This window comes from Canis lupus, chromosome 18, assembly GCF_048164855.1.
Source record: "Canis lupus baileyi chromosome 18, mCanLup2.hap1, whole genome shotgun sequence".
NCBI classification, from domain to species: domain Eukaryota; kingdom Metazoa; phylum Chordata; class Mammalia; order Carnivora; family Canidae; genus Canis; species Canis lupus.
The window spans coordinates 61,331,300-61,358,414 of record NC_132855.1 but is presented as its reverse complement, the minus strand read 5'-3'; the positions used below and the strand labels follow the sequence as shown (position 1 = coordinate 61,358,414).

Here is a 27,115-nt window from a genome sequence, read left to right as displayed (position 1 = left end):
GAGAAGAGCTGCCAAGCCCCTGGGTCTCCGCCGCTTCTCTCAAAACCCTGCGTTTACTCTACCTGTGTCCGAGCTTCTTTTGGTTTTGTTTTTTTATCTCAGATTGTTGTGCCCAAGATTGCGAATCCGAGAAACCACTGAGAAGCCGACACCAATGCAACACATGAGAGTTTATTTACAAGCTTGAGCTTGTGTCCAAGTAAACCTGACACAGCAGAGCAGGGACTGGGACCCCGAGTTGGGTTTTACCTTAGTTTTAAGGGCTGGTCTCGGGGTACTCCCGAAGGGCTGGAGCAATACCTCAAGTTCTGTTTACATTTTGATATGGGGCCTTCAAAGGCATTGAGATCTGTTCTAATAGGGGCTTCCTGCCCTTGGCCTGGGCTCAGTTTTTATTCTATTGTGGGGCTTGCTGTGTCCTGACAATGAGCACTCAGGAAGGAAATGACGGATGTGACTCCCTTCTCAGGAGCATCACAGAGAATAAATAATGAGACTGAACCAAAGGAGCACAAGACTTGTGCACTTAGCCATACCAGGCTCTGGGAGGCTGTCCTGGGCTCATGGGTTGGGAGCCTCATCTTGTGAAAATGTCCGCAGTTCCTGAAGCCACCCTCAATTTCAATGTCATTCCTGTCAAGTCATGGTGGCAGATCCTATAAATAGGAAAAAAACCCCATAACATCCATCTGCCCCCACAAATGACCCTGGACAGCAAATCAGTATTGGAGAAGCAGGACAGAGCAGGACGCAGCACTTTCCTATTTCAAATGATGTCACAGAGACAGGATAAAGCAGTGTTGTCCTCGGGACCCCGCCTGGCTCTGTCGGTTAAGCCTCCGACTCCTGACCTCACCTCCGGTCCTGATCTCGGGGTTGTGAGTTCCAGCCCTGGGCTGGTCCATGGATGAGGCCTGATGCCTACTTAAACAAACCAGACCCATGAGGGTTGGTCCCAGCATAAGTTGAAGGAGCAGAACAGAGAGTCTAGAAGGAAACGTGCTCTGATACAACTGATTTTTTAACTTAATTTAAACCCAATTAATTAATGTATAGTGTATTATACTTTCAGAGGAAGAATTCAGGGATTCACCAGTTGGAGATAACCGCATTGCTCGTGACATCACATGCTCTCCTTCATGCCAGTCCCCTGTTATTCCCTCCACCATCCCCTCCCCTGCAGCGACACTCAGTTCGTTTCTTATCGTTAAGATCGGTATTCCCTGCATCTGTGTTCATCTTATTTGTTTTTCCTTCCCTTCACAGATGTTCATCTGCTTTGCTTCTTTAATTCCACCTATGAATGACACCACATGGTCATTCTCTTTTCCCACTGACCTATTTCACTTAAGATGATCCCTCTAGTTCTACCCACGTCATTGCAAATGGCAAGATTTCCTGCTCTTTGATAGCTGAGTACCATTCCTCTCTCTATGACCACCATCTATCTCCCATCCTCTTTATCCATCATCTGCCACAGGGCACCAAGGCTCCTCCCACAGTGTGGCTACTGTGGACCCGGCTGCTGTGGACATTGGGGTGCAGTTGTCCCATATCTCACTGCATCTGTATCTTCAGAGTGAGCTCCAGGCCGTACACCTGCTGGTCGCAGGGCGACTCTATTTGTAACTTGCTGAGGAGCCTCCACACTGTTTCCAAGGCTGCTGCAGCAGCCCGCGGTCCCGCCCACAGTGGAAGAGGGTTGAGTGAGTTTTACAGGACGTGGTAAAAGTCTGGTCCACATTTCATTTCGCGTCTTTGGGCTCCAATTCCTTCTCCTTAAGTATTTTTGAGGAAACCGGGTGTTGGGCTCCTTTTGAATCAGACGTTTCTGAAGGTAACAGGGCACAGCTGGAGCCTGGAAGGAGGCAGAGGTGGGACCCGGACTGGCATGCTGCCTCCTGCAGCCTCCTGCGGCGTCTGAGCATCCCACAGGGGGTGCCTGAGCCCAGGCACCGCCCAGGGTGTATGCATGCGCAGTAGGCCTCCTCTGCCTGCACTAACAGGAGCCAGCCTTTCCTGGGGAGGCCTGAGGAAGACGTGGGGACACATCCACGCTGATGAGCCACAGCCTCTTCAGAACCTGCGTGGAGCCTTCAGGGGGATATTGGGCAACGTTCACACTGACAGGAGCCCTGGTCTCCTCAGAATACACAGTGAGGCTTCAGGAAATTGTTGGCCCTCACCCACCCTGACAGGAGCCCCTGGGCTGCTGCAGGCCCCGCGGGGAGGCTTTAGTAAGATGTGGGCCCGCATCCACGTTGACAGGAGCCCCTGGGCTGCCTCAGGACACGCGGGGAGGCTTCTGAAAAATGTGGCGCAGCGTCCACTCTGGCAGGAGCTAACGGGCCCCTCAGGACATAAGTTGAGTCTTCTGGAAGCTGGGGGCTGCATCCACAGTGACCGGAGCCCGGCCACCTCAGAACAAGCGGTGACGCTTCGGGAGGATGTGGGGCCACGTCCACACAACTGGACGCTGATGTCCTCAGGACCCCTGGTGTAGACTTCGGGTCATATGGGGATGCGTCCATGCGGACAGAAGACCCCAGCCTTGTCAGAGTCTGCGGTGAGGCCTAAGAAAGATGTGGATGCCGAATCCACACTGACAGGAGTCTCCAGCCACCTCAGGACACACTGTGAAGGATTGGGATGATTTGGGGCCCCATCCATGCTGACAGGAGCCCCCAGCCTCCTCGGGTCTTATGGTGAGGCTGAGGAAAATATGGGGCCACGTCAAGACTGAGAGGACCCCCGTCCTCCTCAGGACCTGCACTTTGGCTTCGGGACACATGGGGCTGCGTCTAGGCTGACAGGAACCCACAGCCTCCTCAGGACCCGCGGTGAGTTTTCTGGGGGACGTGGGGCCATGTCCAGGCTGAGAGGAGCCCCCGGCCTCCTGAGAACCTGCTGTGAGGCTTCCAGAGGATGTGAGGCATACTCCACGGTGACAGGAGACCCGGCGTACTCAGGACCTGCTGACTATGACTCTGGAACACATGGGGCCACGTGCGCACTCACAGGAGCCCGGCTTCCTCAAGACCCCCTGGAGGACACTGGAGGCACCGTTGGGGCCACGTCCATGTCAGAAGGGACTCCTCAGAACCATAGGGTAAGTGAATGGGTAGAATGAATGGTAGGGTCAGGGGAGGGGAGGTGGTTGGTGGTTAGGCTTAGGTTAGATGTTAGGGGTTAGTGATTAAGCTTATGGTTATGGATTAGAGGTTAGGGTGAGGGTTAAGGGTAAGGGTCAGTGGTTAGGAGTTAGGAAGGGGGTTTGGGTTAGGGACAGGAGTTAGAGTTAGGTTTAGGGTTTAGACTTTAGAAATTAGGGCAGGAGGTTAGGAATTAGGGTTTGGGTTATGGTTAGAGTTAGGGTTGGGATAGGTTTGCCTTTAGGGTTAGGGGTTGGGGTGTGAGTTTGGGTTAGTCGTTAGGGTTAGGGGGAAGAGTTAAAGTTAGGGCTAGGTTTAGGGTTAGGGCGAGGGTTAGGTTTAGGATAGGGGTTAGGGCTAGGGTTAGGGTTAGGGTCAGGTCAGGGTCAGGGTATGGTTTTGGAAAAGGGTAAGAGAGGGTTAGGCAGTGGGTTAGGGATTAGTTTTAGGGTACATGTTAGGGTACAGTTTGGGGTATGAGATAGGATTAGTATTAGAGGGTTACGGTTAGGGTACAGGTTAAGGTTAGGAATAGGATTTGAGTACATTAAGATAAGGTTAGGGTTAGAGGTTAGGGTTAGGGTTAGATTTAAGGTAAGGGTCAGGGTTAAGGGTTTAGAATAGGTTTAGGAGTTAGGGTAAGGGTTGGCAGGAAGGTTCAGTGAATGTGTTTCGGTCTTGGGGTTTGTGTTTGGTTTTTGATTAGTGATAATTCTTGTTTAAGGGTTAGGTTACCATTAGGCTTAAGTGGAGGGTTAGGGTTATGTCTCTGTATGGTTAGAGTTTGTGTCTTGGCATGTGCCTGCACTGGGATTCCTAGCATCTTGGGCAGTTTAGTTTTATGCACTCTATTTAGATTTTGGGTTCAAAGATAGCTTGACTCCACTAAGTCAGCAGCCTCCACAGAGAGTCAAAATCCATGCTTCTGCTGGGGTGAGAATAGGCATGGCAGGCTTCTCCTGAGGTGAGCTAAGGAGGGGATTTGTGGCTCTAAAGACTCTGGATTTTCAGTTGCTTTTATGATTTTATCTCTTGTGCACACATGTTTCATCAATACTACCAATTATTATTTTAAACTTTTACTTGAAGTCCTCTTTGTAAACACAGTATGATATAGTATCAGGTTTACCACATAGTGATTCAACCCTTGAATACAATGCCTGGTTCTCGTCAGAGGTGACCTCCACTATGCCCATCCCCTGATTCCCCATCCCCCCCACCTTCCTCTGGTATCTATTAGTTTATTCTCTGTGGTTAAGAGTGTGTTTTTTTGTTTGCTTCTCTCATCCCCCCTCTGCCCCTTTGCCAGTTTGTTTGGTTTCTTAAAATTCACATGTGAATGCAATTGTATGGTATTTGGTATATGTCTTCCTCTGACTGAGTTTATTTAGCATAAGTCCCTTCCACTTCTCCCACGTCATTGTAAATGGCTTCCTTTCATCCCTTCTGATGACCGAGTGATGTCGCAGTGTGTATATTTACCACATCGTCTCTGCCCATTCTTCTGTCGATGGACATCTGGGCTCTATACAGTTTCGCTGTTTTTGACAATGCTGCTACCAACACTGGGCTGCGTGTTCCTCTTCGAATCTACTCAACTACTTTTGTATCCTCAGGGTAAGTACCTAGCTGTGCAATTTTGGAATCATAGGGTAGCTCTATTTTTAACTTTTTAAAAAAATTTTTTTATGATAGTCACAGAGAGAGAGGCAGAGACACAGGCAGAGGGAGAAGCAGGCTCCAAGCACCGGGAGCACGACGTGGGATTCGATCCCGGGTCTCCAGGATCACGACCTGGGCCAAAGGCAGGCGCCAAACCGCTGTGCCACCCAAGGATCCCCTATTTTTAACTTCTCGAGGACCCTCCAGACTGTTCCACAGTGGCTGCACCTTTACTTATTTATTCATGAGAGACAGAGAGGGGCAGAGTTATAGGCAGAGGGAAAATGAGGCTCCATACGGGGAGCCTGATGTGGGACGTGATCCCCCAGGACCCTGGGATCATGACTTGAGCCAAAGCAGATGGACCCAGGTGCCTTGCTGATTCAATTTTTTTGCTAGTTATGGGTCTGTTCATATTTTCCATTTCTTCCTATTTCAGTTTTGCACATGTGCTCGTTTGCACATTTCTAGGGATTTGTCCTTTTCTTCCAGGTCTCCCAGTTTGTTAGCGTATAATCTTTCATAGTATTCCCTTATAATTGTCTTATTTTTCTGGTGTTAATTGTTATCTCTCTTCTCTCATTTGTGATTTTATTTATTTAGGTTTTCTCTTTTCTCATTGATAAGACTGGCTAGGGCTTGATCCATTTTCTTAATTATTTTGGAGAACCAGCTCTTAGTTTCGTTATTCCATTCTACTGTTTTGTTTTTTCTGCATTGTTTATTTCTGCTCTCATCTTTATTTTTTCCCTTTTTCTGTAGGCTTTAGGCTTTGTTTGCTATTCCTTTTCCAGCCTCTTTGGGTGTAGGGTTAGGTTGCGAATTGGAGACTTCTTGTTGCTTGAGATAGGCCTGTATTGCTATGTACTTCCCTCTTAGGACTGCCTTTGCAACATCCCAGAGGTTTGGAGAAACATATTTTCATTTTTTTTTGTTTTAAATTTCCTCTTTAATTTCCTGGTTACTCTATTCGTTCTCTAGTAGGATGTTCATAATCTCCACGTATTTTTGGTCTGTCCAATTTTGTTTCTTACTGTCGACTTCCAGTTTCATAGCGTCATGGTCCAAATATGTAAAGGGTGTGATATCAACCTTCTTGTACCTTTTGTACCTGTTAAGGGCTGATTTGTGGGACATGATATGATCTGTTCTGGAGAATGTCCCATATGCACTTGAAAGGAATGTGTATTCTGCTTTAGGAAGAAATGTTCAGACTATATCTGTTGAGTCCCTGTGGTCCAGTGTGTCAATGTTATTGTTCCCCTGTTGATTTTCTGCATAGACGATCGGTCCATTGCCATAAGTCGGTGTTAAAATCCCCTGTCATTGTATTATTGTATTATTATGTGAGTTCCTGTATGTTTGTTGTTAATTGGTTTCTATATTTAGGTACTCCCATGTATCAGCATAAATATTTAGTTGTTTGAACATTTTTTTAAATGAATTTATTTTTTATTGGTGTTTAATCTACCAACAAACAGAATAACACCCAGTGCTCATCCCGGCAAGGGCGCCCCTCACTGCCCTTCACCCATTCACCTTCACCCACCGCCCTCCTCCCCTTAAAGCATCCCTAGTTCCTTTCTCAGAGTTAGGAGTCTTTTTTTTTAAATATTTATTTATTTATGATAGACATAGAGAGAGAGAGAGAGAGGCAGAGACACAGGAGGAAGGAGAAGTAGGCTCCATGCCGGGAGCCCGATGTGGGACTCGATGCTAGGACTCCAGGATCGCGCCCTGGGCCAAAGGCAGGGGCTAAACTGCTAAGCCACCCAGGGATCCCCGAGTTAGGAGTCTTTATGTTCTGTCTCCCTTTCTCATATTTCCCACACATTTCTTCTCCATTCCCTTATATTCCCTTTCACTATTATTTATATTAACCAATTGAATGAGAACATATGTTTGTCCTTCTTCAATTGACTTACTTCACTCAGCATAATACCCTCCAGTTCCATCCACGTCGAGGCAAATGGCGGGTATTTGTCGTTTCTAATGGCTCAGTAATATTCCATTGTATACATAAACCATATCTTCTTTATCCATTCATCTTTCGATGGACACCATGGCTCCGTCCACAGTTTCGCTATTGTGGACATTCCTGTTAAACACATCGGGGTGCACATGTCCCGGCATTTCATTGCATCTGAATATTTTGGGTAAATCCCCAAGAGTGCAATTGCTGGGTCGTAAGGCAGGTCTATTTTTAACTCTTTGAGGAACTTCCACACAGTTTTCCAGAGTGGCTGCACCAGTTCATATTCCGACCAACAGTGTATGACGGTTCCCTTTTCTCCGCATCCTCTCCAAAATTTGTGGTTTCCTGCCTTGTTAATTTTCCCCATGCTCACTGGTGTGAGGTGGTATCTCATTGTAGTTTTGATTTGTATTTCCCTGAGGCAAGTGATGCAGAGCATTTTCTCATGTGCATGTTGGCAATATCTATGTCTTTGTCTGTGAAATTTCTATCCATGTCTTTTGCCCATTTCATGATTGGATTGTTTGTTTCTTTGGTGTTGAGTTTAAGAAGTTCTTTATAGATCTTGGAAACTAGCCCTTTATCTGATACGTCTTTTGCAAACATCTTTTCCCATTCTGTAGGTTGTCTTTTAGTTTTGTTGACTGTACCCTTGGCTGTGCAAAAGCTTCTTATCTTGAAGAAGTCACAATAGTTCATTTTTGCTTTTGTTTCTTTTGCCTTCATGGATGTACCTTGCAAGAATTTACTGTGGACGAGTTCAAAAAGGGTGTTGCCTGAGTTCTCTTGGATTTTGATGGATTCTTGTCTCACATTTAGATGTTTCATCCATTTTGAGTTTATCTTTGTGTATGGTGAAAGAGAGTGGTCTAGTTTCATTCTTCTGAGTGTGGATGTCCATTTTCCCAGTACCATATATCGTAGAGACTGTCTTTCTTCCAATGATTAGTCTTTCCTACTTTATTGAATATCAGTTGACCATAAAGTTCAGGGTCCACTTCTGGGTTCTCTATTCTGTTCCATTGATCTATGAGTCTGTTTTTGTGCCAGTACCACACTGTCTTGATGACCACAGCTTTGTAGTACAACCTGAAATCTGGCATTGTGATGCCCCCAGATATGGTTTTCTTTTTTAAAATTCCCCTGGCTATTCGGGGTCTTTCCTGATTCCACACAAATATTAAAATAGTTTGTTCTAACTCCCTGAAGAAATTCCATGGTATTTTTATAGGGATTGTATTAAACGTGTACATTGCCCTGGGTAACATTGACTTTTTCACAATATTAATTCTGCCAATCCATGAGAATGGAATATTTTTCCATCTCTTTGTATCTTCCTCAATTTCTTTCAGAGGCATTCTATAATGTTTATGGTTGAGATCCTTTACCTCCTTTGTTAGGTTTATTCCTAGGTATCTTATGCTTTTGGGTGCAATTGTAAATGAGATTGCCTCCTCAATTTCTCTTTCTTCAGTCTCATTGTTAGTGTATAGAAATGCCATTGATTTCTGGGCATTAATTTTGTATCCTGCCACGCTACCAAATTGCTGTATGAGTTCTAGCAATCTTGGGGGGAGATTATTGGGTTTTCTAGTTAGAGTATCATGTCATCGGTGAAGAGGGAGAGTTTGACTTCTTCTTTGCCAATTTGAATGCCTTTATTTATTTTTGTTGTCTTATTGCTGAGGCTCAGACTTCCAGTACTATGTTGAATAGCAGTGGTGAGAGTGGACATCCCTGTCTTGTTCCTGATCTTAGTGGAAATGCTCCCAGTGCTTCCACATTGAGAATGATATTTGCTGTGGGTTTTGCGTAGATGGCCTTTATGATGTCGAGGAATGTTCCCTCTATCCCTACACTCTGAAGTGTTTTGATCAGCAATGGATGCTCTATTTTGTCAAATGCTTTTTCTGCATCTAATGAGAGGATCATATGGTTCTTGGTTTTTCTTTGCTGATACGATGAATCCCATTGATTGTTTGACGAGTGTTGAACCAGCCTTGTGTCCCGGGGATAAATCCTACTTTGTCATGGTGAATAATTTTCTTAATGTACTGTTGGATCCTATTGGCTAGTATCTTGTTGAGAATTTTTACATCCATGTTCATCAGGGATATTGGTCTGTATTCTCCTTTTTGGTGGGGTCTTTGTCTGGTTTTGGAATTAAGGTGATGCTGGCCTCATAGAAAGAATTTGGAAGTACTCCATCTCTTTCTATCTTTCCAAACAGCTTTAGTAGGATAGGTATGGTTTCTTCCTTAAACGTTTGATAGAATTCCCCTGGGAAGCCATCTGGCCCTGGACTTTTGTGTCTTGGGAGGTTTTGGATGACTGCTTCAATTTCCTCCCTGGTTATTGGCCTGTTTAGGTTTTCTATTTCATCCTGTTCCAGTTGGTAGTTTGTGGCTATCTAGGATTGCGCCCATTTCCTCTAGATTGCCTAATTTATTGGCGTATAGCTGTTCATAATATGTTTTTAAAATTGTTTGTATTTCCTTGGTGTTGGTAGTGATCTCTCCTTTCTCATTCATGATTTTATTAATTTGAGTCTTCTCTATCTTCTTTTAAATCTGGTTGGCTAATGGTTTACCTATCTTATTAATTTGTTCAAAGAACCAACTCCTGGTTCTGTTGATCTGTTCCACATTTCTTCTGGTCTCGATTTCCTTGAGTTCTGCTCGATTTATTTATTTATTTATTTATTTATTTATTTATTTATTTATTATAGTCACAGAGAGAGAGAGAAGCAGAGACATAGGCAGAGGGAGAAGCAGGCTCCATGCACCGGGAGCCCGACGTGGGATTCGATCCCGGGTCTCCAGGATCACGTCCCGGGCCAAAGCAGGCGCTAAACCGCTGCACCACCCAGGGATCCCATGCTCGAATTTTAATTAATCTCTTCTTCTGTTGGGTGTAGGATATATCTGCTGTTTTTTTCTAGCTCCTCTATGTGTAAGGTTAGCTTTTTTATTTGAGTTACTTCCAGTTTTTGAATGGATGCTTTTATTGCGATGTATATCCCCCTTAGGACTGCTTTTGCTGCATCCCAAAGATTTTGAACGGTTGTATGTTCATTCTCATTAGTTTCCATGAAAGCTTTTAATTCTTCCTTAATTTCCTGGTTGACCCTTTCATCTTTTAGAAGGATGGTCCTTCACCTCCATGTGTTTGAGGTCCTTCCAAACTTCTTGTTGTGATTTAGTTCTAATTTCAAGGCATTATGGTCTGAGAATATGCAGGGGATGATCCCAATCCCTTGTTATCGGTTCAGGCCCTATTTGTGACCCAGTATGTGGTCTATTCTGGAGAAAGTTCCATGTGCACCTGAGAAGAATGTGTATTCAGTTGAGTTTGGATGTAAAGTTCTGTAGATTTCTGTGAAATCCATCTGGTCCAGTGTATCATTTAAAGCTCTTTTTTTCTTTGGAGATGTTGTGCTTAGAGACCTATCGAGGGTAGAAAGAGCTAGATTGAAGTCACCAAGTATAAGTGTATTATTATCTAAGTATTTCTTCACTATGGTTATTAATTGGTTTAAATATTTGGCAGCTCCCACATTCGGGGCATATGTTGAGGATTGTTAAGTCTTCTTGTGGGATAGATCCCTTAAGTATGATTTAGTGTCCCTCTTCATTTCTCACTACAGTCTTCGGGGTGAATTTTAGTTTTTCTGATATAAGGATGGCTACCCCTGCTTTCTTTTGAGGACCTTTTGAATGGTAAATAGTTCTCCAACATTTTATTTTCAGGTTGTAGGTGTCCTTCTGTCTAATATGAGTCTCTTGTAGACAGCAAATAGATGGGTCCTGCTTTTTTATCCAGTCTGAAACCCTGCGCCTTTTGATGGGGTCATTAAGCCCATTCACGTTCAGAGTTACTATGGACAGATATGAGTGTAGCGTCTTCATGATATCTATTCAGTCCTTGTTTTTGTGGATTGTTCCACTGAACTTCTTCTTAAAGGGGAATTTTAAGAGTCCTCCTTAAAATTTCTTGCAGAGTTGGTTTGGAGGTCACATATTCTTTCAGTTCCTGCCTGTCTTGGAAGCTCTTTATCTCTCGTTCCATTTTGAATGAGAGCCTTGCTGGATAAAGTATTCTCGGTTGCATGTTATTCTCATTGAGGACCCTGAATATATCCTGCCAGCCCTTTCTGGGCTGCCAGGTTGCTATGGAGAGGTCTGCTGTTACCCTAATTCTCCTCCCCATAAAGGTCAGGATTTTCTTGTCTCTTGCTGTTTAAAGATCTTCTCTTTATCTTTGGAATTTGCAAGCTTCCCTATTATATGTCGAGGTGTTGGATGGTTATTATTGATTTAAGGGGAGGATCTCTCTATTTCCTGCATCTGAATGCCTGTTTCCCTTCCCAGATTAGGAATGTTTTCAGCTATTATTTGTTCAAATACTTATTCTGGTCCTCTGTCCATTTTGGCGCCCTTGGGAATCCCAATTACACGTAGGTTTTTCTTCCTCAGGCTATCGTTTATTTCCCTTAATCTGTCTTCCTGGTCATTTAATTGTCTGTCTCTTTTTTCCTCAGTTTCTCTCTTTGCCATCAACTTGTGTTCTATGTCACTCATTCATTCTTCCACCTCGTTATCCCTCATCGTTAGGACTTCCAGTTTGGATTGCATCTCATTCAATTGATTTTTAATTTCGGCCTGATTGGATCAAAATTCTGCAGTCATGAAGTCTCTTGAGTCCTTTATGCTTTTTTCTAGAGCCACCAGTAGCTGTATAATAGTGCTTCTGAATTTGCTTTCTGACATTGAATTGTAATCCAGATTTTGTAACTCTGTGGGAGAGACGACTGTTTCTGATTCTTTATTTTGAGGTTAGGTTTTCCTTCTAGTCATTTTCCTGAGTGCCGAGTGGCCAAAAACAAATTGAATTGGGAAAAGGAGAAAAAGAGAGGAGAGAAAGAAGGAAAGAAAAGAGAAAAAGGCAAAGAATAAAGGAAGAAAGAAGGAAAAAAGAGAATAAAAAAAGAAAGAAAAAAAGAAAATGGGGAAAAAGGGTGGGGGAAGCAATCATAAATAAAAAAAACATGGGGGGTATCTTCTGATTCTGTATACTTTAAGTTCCTTGACTTCCCCTGGAACTTGTCCATCTAGCTGGTCTTCCAGGGGAAGGGCCTGTTGTGCGGATTTACAGGTGTTAGCACTTGGGGGAGCTGCTCTGTCCCCTGCCTGGTGCAGGGCTCAGTGCAGTTAGTTTATCCCATGAGGCCCCAGGAGGAACAACCCCAGTGGCAACGGCCAGCTCTGGAAACCTGTATTCAGCCCACGCAGTAACTCGGGAGCAGTCCATTTCTAATGGCTGAGTAATATTCCATTGTATACATAAACCACATCTTCTTTATCCATTCAACTTTCGATGGACATCGAGGCTCCTTCCACAGTTTGGCTATTGTGGACATTCCTAATATAAACATCGGGGTGCAGTTGTCCCAGCGTTTCATTGCATCTGAATCTTTGCGGTAATCCCCAACTGTGCAATTTCTGGGTCATTGTGCAGGTCTATTTTTATCTCATTGAGGAACCTCCACAGAGATTTCCAGAGTGGCTGCATCAGTTCACATTCCCACCAACAGTGGTTTCTATATTTAGGTACTCCCATGTTAGCAGCATAAATATTTAGTTGTTTGATCATGATAGAGAGTCTTTTTAATTATGAAATAATGCCCTTCTTCATCTCTTCTTACAGTATTTGTTCTTTCTTTTTTGAAATTTAAAATATTTATTTATTTATTCATGAGAATTGCACAGAGAAGCAGAGGAAGGAACATAGCAGAGTGAGAGGCAGGCTCCCCAAAGGGAGGATGATGTGGGACTCGATCCTGGGATCCCAGAATCACATCCTGAGCTGAAGGCAGATGCTCAACCACTGAGCCACCAGGTGTCCCCGAGGGTGTGTTTTCAAATCTAATTTGTCTGATATAAGTATGGGTCCTCCATCTTTCTTTTGATATCCATTAGCGTCATAGGTGATTTTCCATCCTCTGACTTTCAATCTGTTGGTGTCTATAGGTCTAAGGTGAGCATCTTGTAGGCAGCGTACAGATGGATGTTGTTTTTTTTAATAATAATTTTATTTATGATAGTGTGAGAGAGAGCGAGAGTGAGAGAGAGAGGGGGGCAGAAAATTATGCAGAGAGAGAAACAGGCTCCCCACCAGGAGCCCAATATGGGACTCGATCCAAGACTTCAGGATCACACCCTGAGTCAAAGGCAGAGGCTCAACCCCTGAGCCACCCAGACATCCCGGATCCTGTTTTTTAAGCCACTCTGATACCCTATATCTTTTTATTGGAGCATTTAGTCTATCAGCATTCAGAGTGATTATTCAAAGATATGAACTTTGTGCATTTGTGTTACTGGAAGAGTTGGTGTTTCTGGTGACGTTCTCTGGGCCTTTCTCGTCTTTGTTGCTTTTGGTCTCTTTTTTTCCCCCACTAGAAGAGTCCCTCTTAAAATTCCTTACTGGATTGGTTAAGTGGTCATGAACTCCTTTATATGTTGCCTGTCTGGGAAAATCTTTCTCACGCCTCTCCTGTATGACACCCTTGCTGAAGAAAGAATTCATACAAATTGGACTCCAATAAAAAGAAATTTAAAAACATAAAATAAATTCTTGCTAATATGATTGAGGAAAATGGCATTTAGGATGAAAACCAGAAGCAGAAAGAGAGGAGGAGATTTCACCCTCCGTAGCCTTCACAAGGACCTGGTGTCCTTTCCTAGGAGGGCCCCCCCCCCACTCCGGAGGATGCTTCCTGCCCCTCTGCCCTCCCTGTTGGAACACAGCAAACACATTCCATGTGTCCAACACCTCTGCAGTCATGGCTTATAGCATTTTTCCAAATATCCTATTGGAGACCACAGTGTAGTGTATGTAACCATCTGGCTCCTGTTTGACAACATTGGGAGGATTCCGACTTTTGTTGGTTTTGAGATGCGTGTGTGTCTATCACATGCAGCTATCCCATGCAGCTATCAGATCCTCTGGCTGGGTCACGCAAAACCCCGAAATGGTTGGCAGAACATCATTTCTGGTGCTGGCCATGGGCGGCTAGCTAGGCTCTCCTGCCCACGCCGGGGCTCACTCATGCAGGAACTTTCAGCTGGAGGATCAGCTGAGCTGGAAGTTTTGGCTCGGCCACATTCCCATGTCCAGCAGGGGGTCTGGCTGCACTGGAAGGCATGTGGGGACATCAGCTGTGTGTGCCTGGTGGCGCCCCTGCAGGGGCTGGTTGGGGCCTAGGCGGTGCCCCCTCCTCCTCTCTGGGGGTCTCTCCATGCCCCAAGCACATAGTTCTGAGAGACACAGAAATGGGCTGGCTCTGCATTTTCACACCACAACACTTTATTGAGTTTCTACAGCAAAGGGCTCAGAGCCATGAGTTCGTGCCTTCCCCTGGGGAAGGAGACCTTTCTGTCCTTTAAGGGGGGGCAAGAATCACATGGGGTGGGAGGGCGGGTTCTGGAGTCCCCCACCTGGGAGCATGTGTGGACTCCGGGTGGGGGTGAGTGTCCTGAGGTTTCAGCCTGATTGACGGTTCTGAGGACAGCAGAGCTGACCTGGACCTGCAGCTCATGGCCTCCTGCTCTGGGTCCCCGCAGGGCAGCTAGACCCCGGTCTGGGATCTCTGGGGCTGGAGCACCTGGAGGAGCCTGCCTCCTGGTGTGGGTGCGGGTGTGGCCCACCGGCTTACCCCTCCAATCCCCACACTGGTGTGTCCCGGGATCCCCAGGGCTGCCCTAGATCAGCGACCTGGATCTGTGGGGCACGCCCAGGGCCCAGGAGGCCACATCCAGCTGTGAGAGGTCTTGCTCAGCCCGGGACCAGAATCCAGGGCTGGCCAGGGCCATGGGGCCTGATTCCATTAGTCCTTGAGTTGGGACTGGTGGGGACTCAAATCAACCCAACCCCCAAGAGCCTGGGCCCAAGTCAGCCCAGGTCCCTCTGGGTTAGGGGCTGGTGTCCTGTGCAGGTTGTGCCGCCCTCCTGGAGGAAGAGTGGGAGGAGGCAGGGCACAGTGCTTCCTCTGCTCCACCTACCTGCACCCACCCTGTCGGGGGCTCCCTGTCTTTCCTCCTCCCTGAAACCCCTGGACACTCTATGGGACACTGGGCTTCTGATGGTAGCAGGCTGTCCAGAGAACCACGGGGAGGCTGAACATGTCCCACAGGGTGCACCTGCACTGGGTCCTTGCTGGGGGGTGATGGTGTGTGAGTGGATGGTGTGTGGGCAGGGGTATGATGGTGGTGGATTGAGGGGGATGGTGTATGGGGGATGGTGTTGGGGTATAGTGTGGGTGGGGTTTGTGTGGGGGTGTGTGGGTTTGAGGGGGATGGTGTAGGGGGGATGCCATGAGGGATAATGATGTAGGGGGATAGTGTATGGTTAGGGAATGAGGGGAATGGTGTGGAGGGCCTGCGGACACAGGGCATCCCCTTTCTTTAAGATGCACACCAAGACATCTACAGATAAAGGCGACCACAGTCTGGGGTTTATTGTGACACCTGCCCCAGGGGTCCCGGGTGGTCAGTGCAGGGCCCTGGCTGGACTGGGCGCATTATCTGGGGGTCATCATACTATGTATTTTTACAAATTGCAAATTGTCTCAAATTAAATGCATAGAATTTCAAAATATATAAAGCACTGTGGGTGGGTGTCACTCTGACCCTTCCGACCCTCATCGGATCGATGTGTGTCCTCCTCCAGTCACAGCCATGCAACCTGCCCCCAGGTCCCCTTAATGCCCCCCATGGCCCCCACCCAGGCACCTGGTTTTCAGGGTGCCGTCCATCACCCCTTTGGGGATCAGCTCACATGGCAAGCCCTGGAGGCCCCATCCTAGTGACCTCCTCATCCCTGAGACACTGGGTGTGGGGGCACAGAGGTCATCCCCAACACCCTTTCATGCTGCCGTGTTTTGTTGGCTGCTGTTCTTCTCCCGGCCTCAAAGCCCCATGTTCCCAACTCAGAAGTCACCAGTCCTCCCCCAGGTCCCAATCCCCCCTGGCACCTCAGCCTCATACTACCCGGTAGTAGTCCCAAAACATTATGTGACTGCTGAACGTCATGTTGATGTCCATGTCCACCTGCTTGATGTCCCTGGACGAGACCAGGGCCTCTTACTTCATTTCCTGTGGGAATACCAGGGAGGAGGAGCCAGCATCAGGGACTCAGACCCCGACATGTCACCAGGTGCCACCCTGGGCAGGGAGCCCAGGGGCCACCATGGGAGTGTGTCCTGCTGAATCCTCCTTCCTTCCCCTGGGAGGCGGGAGTGCCCAGCGTGCCCATGGACCTGTGTGAGGGCCTGTGCCCAGCTGTGGTGGGCGGGGAAGTGACTGAGGGTCAGCCTGGGTGGGAGGGGACAGGAGGTCAGTCCAGGTGGGAAGGGGACATGGGGGTGTTGTGCACAAGATGGCGAATCTGAGAAACCACTAAGGAGCCGACACTGATGCAAACAAACGAGGGTTGTTTTACAAACTCGAGCATGGGTCCAAGTATACCCCACAGAGTGGAGCAGGGATTTGGACCCCGAGGACGGTTTTAGCCTAGTTTTAAGGGCTGGTCTCGGGGACCTCCAGAAGGGCTGGAGCAATTCCTCAAGTTCTGTTCATATTTTGATATGGGGCCTTAAAGGGCATTGAGCTCTCTTATTCTAATAGGGGCTTCCAGCCCTTGGCTTCGGCTCAGTTTTTATTCTATTCTGGGGCATTCTAGGACATTAAGCTGTAAATTTTTGTTTTTTTCCTGTAACTGAAGTAATGTAAATTTCAGCTCTTCTTCACAGGGGCCTGGGATTGCTGGCTGTGTGCAAATGCTGAACTTAAAGTGGAATGGCCGTAATGTTCTCGGCCTCCCCACATCCCGTCCCATACTTTCTAGCTCCTGCCGCCCTCCCCAGAGCTCCTAAGAGAGCAATTGCAAATGACCTTAGCGTGGCAGCCTGTGTTGGGGGACAAACCCAGGTATTTGGGATCAGGAATACCTGGAGATCGGGCGTCTCGGCTATGCAGCGTGATTTGATGCTGCAGACTCTTATTCCCTAAGGCTATCTTGACAACTGACTTTGTACATAGAAAAGTTCTCCTTTGCCTTTAAAAGATGAGGAGCAATCAAAGCGTTTTTTCTCTGCACATCTGATTGCTCAGACTCCAATCTGAGATGTATTGACTGTTAATATGGATAATGTACTATCCGTGGTAGTATTGTTAAAATATTTTGACACTAGTAATTCAGAGGGATGAGTCTTTCTCAACTATTTCTTCGCAGCTCAGTCACTTATCAGAAAATGCATCTTTATGGATTTGGAAATAACTGAGAGACATTATTACCAATGGTCCTATTATTATGTGAAGGATTCTTCCCTGAGATTCTTCCCCTGTTTCAACTACACTGAAACACTGTGAACTCTTTGGAAGACAAATGTCAAGGAGATAAATGTTATGCCTTGCTAATTTTAAATGCACTTGCAATATGGTGTCTATTATAATAGAAGTATTTTTAGTGATTTTTGCTATTCATTATGCTTTCCTGCTTTTCAGGTTGAGGAAGCATTGTACGTGTTCATAAGTGTTTTTCTTTCCTTCTGATATAAAATTTTTACTTTGTTCCTAACGAAGGAACTCTTTAAGAATAAGGCAAAAGTTAACTATTCTTGAAATGTCTTCACATTTAAACCTGATTTATTTAAGTCAATTTTCAAAATAAATCTTATTTATTAGAAAAAAACCAAAGATTTGTAGGGAAATTGAGAAGATACTAAGAGAATTCTCATGCACTCGCACTCAATATTTCCAATTATGGATATCTTATATTGGTACAGTTCAAATATTAGCTAATGAATCAATATTAAAATATTTGCATTAACCAGGGACAATACTTTATTCAGATTTCCATAGTTTTTGCTGAGTTACCATTCCTCATATCACACTCCATTTGTCCTCCTGTTTCCTTAGGCTCCTCTGGATTGTGACAGTCTTTCAGCCTTTCCTTGTTGTCGTTTAACTGGAACGCTTTGAGAAGTAGAGTAATTTGTAAAATTTCTCTCAGTTGGGACATGTCTGTTGTTTATCTCATGATTGAACTGTTTTTGTGGATTATATACAGAGATATACTGCCATTTTCATTATATCATATAAAGGATAGATACTATCAACATAATTTATCAGTCTTGGTATCGATCTGATCATTTTGCTGATGTAGTGTTTGTCAGCTTTCTCCGTAGTAAAGTGATTCTTTATTGTTCTTCTTCTTCTTCTTATTATTATTATTATTATTACTATTACATTATCATTATTTTTTTAAGTTTCTCATAATATATTTTGTAGATGGAAGTTACTATGTGTATTGCACACATAAGAGTGGGAAGCTATGCTCATGAACTTGAGGGTGGAATGTCTGCACAAATTGTTTGAAATTCTTCTACATGGGTGATTTCTCTTCATTCGGGTTTGTTTGTGTCTTTTTCAAAGACGTTATTTAATTAATTGAGAGAGGGAGGAGAGAAAAACCATGAGCAAGACGGGCAGAGGGAGAGGGAGAAGTAGGTTCCCTGCTGAACAGGGAGCCTTCCTTGGACCTGGATCATGATCTGAGCCTAAGTCAGAAGCTTAACTGACTGAGCCACCTAGGTGCCACTTTTTCTTCCTTCTTTTTTTTTCTTAATAACAAATTTATTTTTGTGTGTGTGTTCAATTTTCCCACATACAGAATAACACCCAGTGCTCATCCCGTCAAGTGCCCCCCTCAGTGCCCATCACACATTCACCCCCACCCCAGCCCTCCTCCCCTACCATCACCCCTAGTTTGTTTCCCAGAGTTAGGAGTATTTTTTTTTATTTTTATTTATTTGTGATAGTCACAGAGAGAGAGAGAGAGAGAATGAGGCAGAGACCAGGGAGAGGGAGAAGCAGGCTCCATGCACCGGGAGCCCAACGTGGGATTTGATCCCGGGTCTCCAGGATCGCGCCCTGGGCCAAAGGCAGGCGCCAAACCGCTGCGTCACCCAGGGATCCCGAGTTAGGAGTCTTTATGTTCTGTCTCCCTTTCTGATATTTCCCACACATTCCTTCTCCCTTCCCTTATATTCCCTTTCACTATTATTTATATTCCCCAAGTGAATGAGAACATACAATGTTTGTCCTTCTCTGATTGAGTTACTTCACTCAGCATAATACCGTACAGTTACATCAACCTTGAAGCAAATGGTGGGTATTTGTCATTTATAATGGCTGAGCAAGGCCCACCTTTTCTCTCTCTTCATCTTCTGAGTCTACTATGATATGAATGTTATTGCTTTAATAAGTGGCTGAGTTCCCAAGTCTGCCTCTGTGGTCCATAACCTTCCTTGTTTTTAAGGCTTCCACTTGGGACTGCATCTCAGTTATAGCATTTTTAATGTTGGCTTGACTAGATTTTAGTTCTTTTATTTCTACAGGAAGGGATTGTCTAGTTTTCTTCTGTGCTCTTTTTCCAGCCCAGCTGCTATCTTTATAATCATTGTTTTAAACTGTATTTAGACATCATATATGTGAATGGATGAACTTCGTGGCTTTGAGTACTACCTCATGTTATTTTATGAAGGTGAATTTCTCCATCTCATTATTTTTTTCCAAAAAAGAATGAAGGAATAAAAAGAAAAACCAAGAAAAACAATAAAAACTGCCCTCCTAAAAGAACACCAGATTATTTGGCCTGCTTGTTAAAAGATTCCAAATCCCAAAATAAGACACACAATTAAAGTACCATGAAACTAAAAATAAGAAACATATAAGGTACATACATAAAAATTAAAATAAGGCAATTTATAATATAGAATCAAAGAAAATACATGAAAATAAAGCACAAAGTACAAAGGAAGCTAGACCCTACTTTCCAGGCAGAGCTGAAGCTCTGCAGCCTCTGTGGTCCAAAAGCTTGGTGGCAGCGAGTGGTCTGTATGGGGTCTGGGAATGGGCCATGGCGCTGATTGTCAGGTGCACATCTGCCTGAGATATGCACCTGCGGGGTCAGAGGTAGGGTGGGCTTTAGCGCCTCGGCCTCCAGCGGGTCGCACTGTGCTGATCCCTGAGACTCAGCGCTGATGGGAGGGATGCGGGTGGGGACGCTGGGTCCTCTTGCTCTGGGGCTGAGCATCCTGCCCCCCAGTCTGCAGGCCCACCACAGAAGAGCCACGAAGCCCCTGGGTCTCTGCCGCTTCTCTTAGAACCCTGCTTTCACTCTGCCCTCGTCCAAGTTTCTTTTGGTTTTGTTTTTTTATATCAGACTGTTGTGCCCAAGATTGCGAATATGAGAAACCACCGAGAAGTCAACATGAATGCAAACACACGAGGGTTAATTTACAAGATCGAGCTTGTGTCCAAGTATACCCGACACAGCAGAGCAGGGACTTGGACCCCAAGGTGGGTTTTTGCTTAGTTTTAAGGGCTAGTCTCGGGGACCTACAGAAGGGCTAGAGCAATTCCTCAAGTTCTGTTTACATTTTGATATGGGGCCTTCAAGGGCATTGAGCTCTGTTCTCATTCTAATAGGGCCTTCCTGTCCTTGTCCTGGGCTCAGTTTTGATTCAATTGTGGGGCTTTCTAGGACATTAAACTGTAAACAGCAAAGGTTCCACACCTGGAAGGGGGACGTCACACTCTCCCTATATGCTGAAGATGCGGTACTAGAAGCAGGAAACCCGAGAGCCTCCACCAAAACCTGTTAGAACTAAGGAGTGCGTTCAGTAAAGTCACGGGACACAAACTGACCCTACAGAACAGAGTAGCCTTGCTGTGTCCCGAAAATGAGCACTCAGGAAGGAAATGAAGGATATGACTCCCTTCACCATTCTCAATTAATAATGAGACTGAACCAAAGGAGCACAAGACTTGTGCACTGAGCCATACCAGGCTCTGGGAGGCCGTCCTGGGCTCGTGGGGTGGGAGCCTCATCTTGTGAAAATGTCCGCAATTCCTGAATCCACCCTCAGATTCAATGTCATTCCTATCAAAATCATGGTGGCAGATCCTATAAATAGGAAAAAAAAACCCATAACATCCATCCGCCCCCACAAATGACCCCGGACAGCAAATCAGTATTGGAGAAGCCTGAGAGAGCGGGACGCAGCACTTTCCTATTTCAAATGATGTCACACAGACACAGGATAAAGCAGTGTAGTTCTCGGGCCCCCAGCTGGCTCCGTTGGTTAAGCATCCGACTCCTGACCTCACCTCCGGTCCTGATCTCAGGGGTTATGAGTTCTAGCCCTGGGCTGGGCCATGGACGAGGCATGGCGCCTATTTCAACAAACCAGACCCATGGTGGGTGGTCCCGGTATAAGCTGAATGAGCAAAACTGAGAGTCTAGAAGGAAATGTGCCCTGATACAAATGATTTTTTAACTTAAATTAATTTAAACCCAATTAATTAATGTATAGTGTGTTATACTTTCAGAGGAAGAATTCAGGGATTCACCAGTTGGAGATAACAGCAGTGCACGTGACAACACCTCCCCTGTTATCCCCAAACTCCAGCGGCCCTCAGTTTGTTTCCTTTCATTAAGAGTCTGTATTTCCTGCATCTGTTTTTATCATATTTGTTTTTCCTTCCCTTTACAGTTGTTATCTGCTTTGCTTCTTTAATTCCACCTATGAATGACACCACACGGTCATTCTCTTTCCCGACTGATTTATTTCACTTAACATGATCCCTCTAGTTCTATCCATGTCATTGCAAATGGCAAGATTTCCTTCTCTTTGATAGCTGAGTACCATTCCTCTCTCTATGACCATCATCTATCTCACATCCTCTTTATCCATCATCTGCCTGAGGGCACCAAGACTCCTCCCACAGTGTGGCTACTGTGGACCCGGCTGCTGTGGACATTGGGTGCAGTTGTCCGACGTCTCACTGCATCTGTATCTTCGGAGTGAGCTCCAGGCCATACACCTGCTGGTCGCAGGGCGGCTCTATTTGTAACATCCTGAGGAGCCTCCACACTGTCCAGGGCGGCTGCACTAGCCCGCAGTCCCACCCACAGTGGAAGAGGGTTGAGTGAGTTTTGCAGGATGTGGTAAAAGTCTGGTCAACATTTCATTTTGTGTCCTGTGGGCTCCAATTCCTTGTCCTTAAGTATTTCTGGGGAAACCGGGTGTTGGGCTCCGTTTCAGTGAGATGTTTCCGATGCTAACAGGCCACAGCTGGAGCCTGGTTGAGGCAGGTGTGGCCTCTGCAGCACCCAACTCCTCCTGCATGGCCTCCTGCAGCACCTGAGTGTCCCGCAGGGGGCACCCGAGCCCAGGCCCCACCCAGGGGTGCGCATGCGCAGTAGTCCTCCTCTGCCTTCACTAACAGGAGCCAGCCTGTGCTGGGGAGGCCTGAGGAGGACATGGGGACGCATCCACGCTGATGAATCCCAGCCTCCTCAGGACCTGCGGGAAGTCTCAGGGGGAAATTGGGCCGCGTTTCACACTGACAGGAGCCCTGGTCTCCTTAGGACCAGCCTTGAAGTTCAGGAAGATATGGGCCCGCACCCACACTGCCAGGAGCCCTGGGCCACCTCAGGTCCCGTGGGGAGGCTTCAGGAAATTGTGGGCCCGCATCTACGCTGACAGGAGCCCCTGAGCCGCCCCAAGACCCACGGGGACACTTCAGGAAGATGTGGCACCGCTTCCACTCTGGCAGGAGCTCCCAGCCCCCTCAGGATATAAGTTGAGGCTTCTGGAAGCTAGGTACCCCATTCACGGTGACAGGACCCCCATCCTCCTCAGCACCTGCACTTTGGCTTCGGAAGGTATGGGGATGCGTCTATGCTGACAGGAGCCTACAGCCTCCTCAGGATTCGCGGTGAGTTTTCTGGGGGACGTGGGGCCATGCCCAGGCTGACAGGAGCCCCGGCCTCCTGAGGACCTGCTGTGAGGGTTCCAGAGGATGTGAGGCATAGTCCACAGTGATAGGAGAATCAGCGTCCTCAGGACCTGCTGACTATGACTCAGGAACATGTGGGGCCACGTCCGCACTCACATGAGCCTGGATTATTCAGGACCCCGTGGAGGACTCTGGAGGCGCCACTGGGGGCCACGTCCACATCAGAAGGGACTACTCACAACCATAGGGTAAGTGAATGGGTAGAATAAATGGTAGGGTCAGGGGAGGGGAGGCAGTTGGTGGTTAGGCTTAGGTTAGATGTTAGGAGTTATGATTATGCTTATGGTTACGGATTAGAGGTTAGGTGAGGCATAAGTGTAAGGGTCAGTAGTTAAGAGTTAGGATAGGGGTTAGGGTTAGGGACAGGATTTAGAGTTAGGGTTAGGGTTTAGGCTCTAGGGATTAGGGCAGGAGGTTTGGAGTTGGGGTTAGGGTTATGGTTAGAGTTAGGGTTGGGCTTAGGTTTGCATTTAAGGTTAGGGGTTAGGGTGTGAGTTAGGGTTAGGGTTAAGGGTTAGGGGTTAGAGTTAAAGAAGGGCTAGGTTTAGGGTTAGGGCGAGGGTTAGGGTTAGGGTTAGGATAGGGATTAGGGCTAGGGTTAGGGTTAGTGTTTGGTTAGGGGTTAGGTTTAGGGTCAGGTCATGGTCAGGGTATGGATTTGGAAAAGGGTAAGAGATACGGTTAGGGAGTGGGAAAGGGGTTAGGTTTAGGGTACAGGTTAGGGTACAGTTTGGGTTATGAGATAGGATTAGTATTAGAGTGTTAGGGTTAGCGTACTGGGTAAGGTTAGGAATAGGATTTGAGTACATTAAGTTAAGGTTACGGTTAGAGGGTAGGCTTAGGGTTAGATTTAAGGTAGGGGTCAGGCTTAAGGGTTTAGGATAGGTTTAAGGGTTAGGGTGAGGGTTGGCAGGAACATTCAGTGAATGTGTTTCGGTCTTGGGGTTTGTGTTTGGTTTTTAATTAGTGATAGTTCTTGTTTAAGGGTTAGGTTAACATTAGGATTAAGTGTAGGGTTAGGGTTATGTCTGTGTATGGTTAGAGTTTGGGTCTTGGCCTGTGCCTGCCCTGGGACTCCTAGTATCTTGGGCAGTTTAGTTTTATGCACTCTATTTAGGTTTTGGGTTCAAAGATAGCCTGACTCCACCAAGTCAGTGGCCTCCCCAGAGAATCAAAATCCAGCCTTCTGCTGGGGTCAGAATAGACATGGCAGGCTTCTCCCGAGCTGAGCTAAGGAGGGGATTTGTGCCTCTAAATACTCTATTTGGATTTTAAGTTGCCTTTCTGATTTTATCTCTTGTGTGCACATGTTTCATCAATCCTACCAATTATTATTTTAAAGTTTTACTTGAATTCCTGTTTGTAAACACAGTATGATATGGTTTCAGATTTACCACATAGTGATTCAATCCTTGGATGCAACGCCTGGTACTGGTCACAGGTGCCCTCCAGTATCCCCATCCCCTGATTCCCCATTCCACCACCTTCCTTTGGTGTTGATTAGCTTATTCTCTGTGGTTAAGAGTGTGTATCTTGGTTTGCTTCTCTCATCCCCCCTCTGCCCTTTTGCCAGTTTGTTTGTTTTTTTAAAATTCACATGTGAATGCCATTGTATGGTATTTGGTATCTGTCTTTCTCTGACTGACTGAGTTCATTTGGCATAAGTCCTTTCCACTTCTCCCACGTCATTTTAAATGGCTTCATTTCATTCCTTCTGATGACCCAGTAATGTCACAGTGTGTATATTTAGCACATCGTCTCTGCCCATTCTTCTGTCGATGGACATCTGGGCTGTATCCACTGATTGGCTTTTGTTGATAACACTGCTAGAAACACTGGGCTGCGTGTCCCTCTTCCAATCTACTAAACTACTTTTGTATCCTCGTGGTAAATACCTAGCTGTGCAATTTTGGAATCGTAGGGTAGCTCTATTTTTAATTTCTTTTTATTTTATTTTTATTTATGATCGTCACAGAGAGAGAGGCAGAGACGCAGGCAGAGGGAGAAGCTGGCTCCATGCACCAGGAGTCCGATGTGCGATTCGAACCTGGGTGTCCAGGATTGTGCATGGGCCAAAGGCAGGTGCCAAACAACTGTGACACCCAGGGATCCCCGACTTTTAACTTGTCGAGGACCCTCCACACTGTTTTTCACAGTGGCTGCACCTGTTCGCATGCACACCAGGAGTGTAACAGGGCTCCCTCTTCTGCATAGCCTCACCAACACCTGTTGTTTCTTGTGCTGTTAATTTTAGCCATTCTGACGGCTGTCAGGTGACATCTCATTGTGGTTTGCATTTCCCTGATGATGGGTGACGCTGAGTGTCTCTCAGTGTGTCTGGTGGCCAACTGGATGTCTTGTCAGAGACAAAGTCCATTCATCTCTTCTGCCCATCTGTAGTTGGATAATTTGTATTTAGGATGCTGAGATTTATATTTGCTTTATGTATTTTGCATACTAACTGTTTATTGGATGTGTTGTTTACAAATATCTCCTCTCATTTTGTATTTTGCATTTTAGCATTGCTTGTTTCCTTCACTTTGCAGAAGCTTTTCAATTTGATGAACTCCCAATAGGATTTTTGCTTTTGTTTCGCTCGCCTCAGATGCATATCTGGAAAGAAGATCCAATGGCCAATGTCAAAGAAGTTGCTGCCTATCTTTTCTTCTTTGTATGGTTTCAGGTCTCACATTTAGGTCTTTCATCCATTTTGAATTTATTTTTTATATATATGGTGTAAGAAAGTGGTCCAGTTTCATTCTTCTGCATTTGGCTGCCTGGTTTTCCCAACACCATTTGTTCTTATCCTGGGGTCAGTGTTAGGGTTTGTTGAAGAGACTGTCTTTGTGCCATTGGATATTCCTTCCTGCCTTGTGGTCGACTAATGCATCATAGAGTTACAGGTTTGTATCTTGTTTCGGCTTTCCATTCTGTTCTATTGATCTAAGCATCTCCTGTTGGGAGATTCTTGATTGATGATTCAATTTCTTTGCTGGTTATCTGCCTGTTCAAGTTTTTTATTTCTTCTTTTTCATTTTTGCTATGTTATATATTTCTAGGAATTGATCTATTTCTTCCAGGTTCGAGGTTGCTGGCATATGATTTTTCATAATGTTCTCTTATAATCGTTTGTATTTCTCTAGTGTTGGTTGTTATTTCTCTTTTCCCATTTGTGATTTTTTGGGTCCTTTCTCAGTTTTTATATTTTTTCTTTTTTAAATATTTTATTTATGTATTCATGTGAGACACAGAAAGGCAGAGGTAAAGGCAGAGGGAAAATGAGGCTCCAGCTGGCCCTGATGTTGGACATGATTCCCCATGACCCCGGGATCATGATCTGAGCCAAAGCAGATGCTCAACCCCTGATACACCAAGGTACCTTGCTGATTCAATTCCTTTGCAAATTATGGTCTGCTCACATTTTCTATTTCTTCCCATTTCAGTTTTGCTCATTAGCACATTTCTAGGGATTTGTCCATTTCTTCCAGGTCCCCCAGTTTGTTAGCGTATAATCATTCATAGTATTCCCTTATAATTGTCTAATTTTTCTGGTGTTGATTGTGATCTCTTCTCTCATTTGTGATTTTATTTATTAAGTCTTTTCTCTTTTCTCGTTGATAAGTCTGGCTAGGGCTTGATCCATTTTCTTAATTATTTTGAAGAACCATCTCTTTGTTTCATTATTCCATTCTACTGCTGTGTTGTTTCTGAATTGTTTATTTCTGCTCTCACCTTTTTTTCCCCTTCTTCTGTAGTCTTTAGGCTTTTTTTGCTATTCCTTTTCCAGACTCTTTAGGTGTAGTGTTAGGTAGTGTATTGGAGACTTCTTGTTTCTTGAGGTAGGCCTGTATTGCTATTCTACTTCCCCCTTAGGACTGCCTTTTCTACATCCTAGAAGTTTGGAGAAACATGTTTTCATTTTAATTTGTTTTAAATTTCCTCTTTAATTTCCTGGTTGCTCCATTCATTCTCTAGTAGGATGTTCATAATCTTCAAGTATTTTTGGTCTGTCCAAATTTTTTCTAACTGTTGACTTCGAGTTTCATAGCGTCGTGGTCGAAAATGTACAGGGTGTGATATCAACCTTCTTCTACCTGTTGTACCTGTTGAGGGCTGATTTGTGGCCCATGATATGATCTGTTCTGGAGAATGTCCCATGTGCACTTGAAAGGAGTGTGTATTCTACTTTAGGTTGAAATGTTCAGACTATATGTGTTGAGTCCCTATGGTCCAGTGTGTCAAGGCTATTGTTCCCCTGTTGATTTAATGCATAGATGATTGGTCCATTGACGTAAGTGGGTGTTAACATCCCCTGTCATTGTATTATTATCAGTGAGTTCCTGTATGTTTGTTGTTAATTGGTTTGTATATTTAGGTACTCCCATGTTGGCAGCATAAAT

At 45.4% G+C, this 27,115-nt stretch overlaps 1 long non-coding RNA gene across 4 annotated transcripts in view; it reads left to right on the top strand.

Annotated features, from left to right (window-relative positions):
* The first annotated feature begins 1,863 nt into the window (after window positions 1–1,863).
* The window catches only part of LOC140609350 (uncharacterized), a 66,935-nt gene continuing 41,683 nt past the window's right edge, over window positions 1,864–27,115 (top strand). The window contains exons 1-2 of one of the 4 annotated variants that reach the window (XR_012011232.1): window positions 1,864–3,109; window positions 4,686–4,769. This is a non-coding gene — a long non-coding RNA (uncharacterized lncRNA). Of the gene's footprint in view, window positions 3,110–4,685; window positions 4,770–22,131; window positions 22,635–22,743; window positions 22,904–27,115 lie in introns of those variants that run through there. The other 3 variants (XR_012011231.1, XR_012011233.1, XR_012011230.1) reach the window with 3 other exon arrangements.